Source organism: Procambarus clarkii, chromosome 28, assembly GCF_040958095.1.
Source record: "Procambarus clarkii isolate CNS0578487 chromosome 28, FALCON_Pclarkii_2.0, whole genome shotgun sequence".
NCBI classification, from domain to species: domain Eukaryota; kingdom Metazoa; phylum Arthropoda; class Malacostraca; order Decapoda; family Cambaridae; genus Procambarus; species Procambarus clarkii.
In genome coordinates, this window is record NC_091177.1 from 39840206 (window position 1) to 39845158 (window position 4953).

Sequence of the window (4953 nt, forward strand, 5' to 3'; positions counted from 1 at the left end):
GCTCTAGATATTTCATCCCATAGGTGCTTTGCTTCCATTCTGTCTAAATTTGGTGGCCTATATATTACTCCTATTATAATATCATTTGCTTTTTCGTTTAATTCTATCCAAATAGTTTCTGTGTGTGGCTCTGTTTTGATTCCCTCTTTGAGACTACATTTCAAATTGTCCCTAACATATATGGCTACTCCACCTCCTCGTCTAATATATCTATCTGAGTGAAATAGTTTAAATCCATATATTTGATATTCAGCTAATAGTTCTCTTTTTTCTACATTCATCCACGTTTCGGTAAGTGCAATAATATCTATTTTTTCTGTGCAGACAAGAGCATTTAATTCGTTAATTTTATTTCTTAGACTTCTACTGTTAGTGTAATATACCCTAAGTGAATTGTTATTTTGCGGACCTTCTCTTTCCCTGATCGTTTTGCCAATTCCTTTCTCCCACAAACACATACTTTTATTACCTCCTTCCTCCAAATCAATTCCCATACCTCTATCTACTAACAGTTTAAACCCAAACAAACACCTCTAACCACTTCTTCCAACGAGTTCGCAACAGCAACAACCCCAGCTCTCGATAGATGCACCCCATCACGAGCATACATTTCATTTTTTCCATAGAAGTGTTCCCAGTTGTCTATGAAAGATATTGCATTTGATTTGCAATATCTTTCCAGCCGGCAATTGACACCAAGTGCCCTCGATATCCATTCATTTCCCACTCCCTTTCTTGGAAGAATGCCACATATGATCGGGATTCCTCCCTTGCTCCTAACTAATTCTATGGCTGTTTTATACCTCTGAATCAGTTCCTCACTCCTAACTCGACCAACATCATTTCCTCCCACGCTAATGCAAATAATGGGATTGTTCCCATTACCAGCCATAATATCATTCATGTTGTTTATAATATCACCAATGCCAGCTCCGGGATAGCAAACCCTTAACCTGTTTCCCCTATCTCTAGCACAAAACGTTCTATCCAAATACCTTATCTGGGAATCTCCCACAACTAATGTTTGCTTAGGTACTTCCTTTACTTTCTGAGGGGCCTGCGCTTCCTTTCTCTTCGTTGCTTTCCCTTTTGCGCGATCCGCAGTCTCACCACAGCACTCGTCCTCCAAAACGTCAAATGAATTAGAAGTTGCTATGGCGTTTGAAGGCGGCTTTATCAAAGTCTTCTTAAGGCCCCTGTCTTTCACAACTCTCCAAGACGAGGTCCCTTTACTACTGGTCTCCTTCGTTACTTCTCGTTGTTCTTTCAGCTGACGCACCTCCTCCCGCAGAGATTCCAACTCTGTCCTCAGGGCTCCCACTAGAGTCACCAGGTCCTTCACTACAACTTCCATATTGCTATGATAATATAACAACACTCAGGAGCTCCGGTTAACACAACCTCTCACTGTGACTTCACCTGACTGACTATTAATATCTTCTCTGTTATGTCCATTCATCCACTTGTAAACCTCTATTATGTCACCCCTAACTCTTCGCCTTTCCAGTGAATGCAATTTAAGCTTTGTTAATCTTTCTTCATATCCATGCCACCTATTATCTGGCGACTCCAATAAATACGAGAACAGACTCGCCTTTTTTCACGCTCCGCTCCTGTGCCAGGTAGGTTCACTACGGGCTCACTATAGCCCGTGCTACTTGCCCCGCTCCTTTGCCAGGTAAGTTACGGGCTCACAATAGCCCGTGATACTTGGAACTTGTTCCGAGTAGCAGGGCTCTACTTTTCTCTCTCCGAGTGCTCTACTTTTCATGTGTAGAGGAGCTAGAAAAACTCACTAACGATGCCTTTCTTCGCAAAGAGCACTACCTACATCCTCACTTCCCACGTCAGTTCCTGGCCGGAAGAACTGTTTTTACCAGCAGGACTAGCCGGTGGATCGCTGAGCGACCTCAACATCATATCATAAACAATATCGAGGACGAAAATCCAAACCTGTCGGTATTCAACCTAGAGTTCTGCAACACCGACAAAACATCAATGAAGATTACGTTCACCACCATAGCTGCGGCCACCCAGGCTGCCACACAAGGATTCTACTGCTTCGGCCTAAAAATACCATCCCACCAAATAAAAAAGGAACGATACCATGAGATCCAGCAGTGCTTTAAGTGCTACGAGCTCTCCCACCCGACCAACAAGTGTCAGCACCCTGTCCAGAGGTGCAGCCTGTGCGCACTGGACCATCACTACTCCATATGCAAGGCAACAGTCCATCACTGCTTGCTCTGTGATGGCAATCACCCCGCAATTTCCTACCGCTGCCCCCGCAGACAGGAAATCATCAAGGCCCAGGTTGAAGCCAAAAGAAACAACTCGTCTACCTCCTCGACCAGAGCCCCAAGCGTTCAACCCACCACCTTAGCTCTCACTAGTCGACCAGAAGACTTTCCGGTCTTACCAACAGGTGGCTCCTCCCAGCAGGCGACACAGCCTTCTCATTGTGGACCCAAGGTCCCACAGGCTCCTTCACAGTCCCATGCATCACGTGCAGGCATTATCCCTGGTCTTCTTAAACTAGCGGAAAGGATTGCAGGACCAGACAACCAGCGCTTTGTCAGTGAACTAAACGCATTATACATAGACAATGGCCTTGCCCCCATCATAGCCACTAGCGTAAATCTCACTGCCTCCTCTACCACTCCAGAGACTACCACCAGGACGACCAGGTGGTCAACTTCAACACCGACTCCAGAACCGCCCATAACCCGGGCGACACAAACAGAGGTAATTCCTTCTCCAGCTCCCAACACTTCAAACACTCCTACCATCACTATCTCAGCAGCCGCGCTAGCAGACGTGATGTCTACAAACGATAACAGCACCACCAGCGCTCCTGAAATAGCTACAACCACCAATCACCGACACCTAAACCTACCTAAGGCTGCGAGGCGAAAGACAAAAACGCCCACTACGGAGGTTACGGACTCCTCAGACGAGGAAATCATAGTAGGAGCTCCACCGCCGCATCACAAATACGACACTTACACGGTTCAAGACTTCCTCATGGAGGCCACGTCACCAAACTCTAACGACAGCACTGCTCAGCCAAAGTCGCAGGCAAAGAAAAACGCAAAACCTAGAGGTCTACACTAACCCCACCAGCTCCATAACCGGTATATGCTCCAGCTCCAGGCTGAAAAACCATCATGAAGACCCCCATCCATCGCTACATCTCTAGTATCAGCCACTGATACAGATAATGGCTCCAAAGAACCTCCACTTACGGGCTCACCATAGCCCGTGCTACTAGAACTTATTGTTCTGAGTAGCGAATCTTAAACAACAACAACATTTCTTCATATGAAAGATTTCTAATTTGGGGAATTAATTTAGTAATCCTACGCTGGACACGTTCAAGTGAATTTATATCCATTCTATAGTACGGCCAAAACTGAACTGCATAATCTAAATGGGGCCTAACCAGAGCAAGATATAGCTGAAGAACCACACCAGGTGTCTTGTTACTAACACTTCGATTAATAAATCCCAGTGTCCTATTTGCCTTATTACGAACATTCATGCATTGATCCTTTTGTTTTAAATTCTTACTTATCATAACTCCCAGATCCCTTTTGCAAGACATAGGAATATTGGTAATTCGCAGTTCAGTAACGGCAACCAACTGGTGTCACTATTAGGTAGTCACGATGATGCACAGATTGTGGGTGACCTTGAACCAACGCATATCTACGGAGGATTCTTGATCTATGTCTCAGTTTCAACATCTCCCACACCGTGTGCGCCTCGTCAATAGTGCCAGATATAGCGTCTGATCATTTGACCATATTAGCCACTGTAAGCATTGGCAGCTCTATCCTCCCCGGTGGAGCGTTCAAGCAGAAGAGGCTGGCTGTGCCCATCGATCAACGAGACAATCTTGTTGCTCATGTGTCAGATTGGTGCAGTTCATCTGAGCAAATCAGATGATCAAATCAGTTCATCAAATCAGTTGAAGATTTTAACAATGGGCTCACAGGTGCTATCGAGCAGTTTATAGAATCACTTGATCCATCGTCCAGGCCACGTAACCCAAATTACACTGGTCATAGCACTTGTGCTTATTATAATGATTCTAAATTGCATGCACTAAAACACACTGCCAGAATAATTGGACAAGCATATAGAAGGACCCGCACTGCTGAAATGCTTCGGCTCTTTCAAGCGGCTCTGGCTAAGGCCAGGGAACGTATGGTGGAGCTGAGGCAGACAGACTGGGAAATTTTTGTCCGTGGTCTCAATTCTCACACGCCACTAAGTCGGGCATGGAAGGATATCAACAAGATCAAAGGGAAAAATGCTGCAGAGATCTCGTACCCTAATCCTCTGCACAGAGCAAATGAGCTTATTGATGCTTGGGCCACGACTTCCAGCTTTGACAGTCTTCATGTACCCACACAGAAGGAATTAAATAATAGATATACTGATAGGGCAAGGCTCCCTACTGACTTCTTGCTTCATCAAGAGGTTGACTGTGACATGCTTTTTACTGAATACGAACTAGACTCTGCTCTACATAAAGGCAAAGCTACATCACCCGGGGAGGATGGAGTTACTTACGGCATACTGCGTATGCTTCTGCTAGTTCCAGGGAATCCCTTGCTTCAATTGTATAATATGAGCTATGTAACTGGGGAGCTTCCTAAGTCATGGACCAACAGTGTTATTATTCCCATTCCTAAACCTAACCAGCCGAGTGCTTTATGCCCAATCTCCCTCACTAGTTGTCTCTATAAGTGTCTTGAGAGGATGGTTCTCAACCGCCTCCTTTACAGAATTAGTAACATGTTGTCTCCCCAGATATATGGCTTTATGCATGGAAAGAGTGTACATCACTGTATTACCACATTCCTCACCCTGCATACTGATAGGTCATATACCACTTTCCTAGATCTTAAGTCAGCCTTTGACATTGCTAACCCACGCGTCATTCTG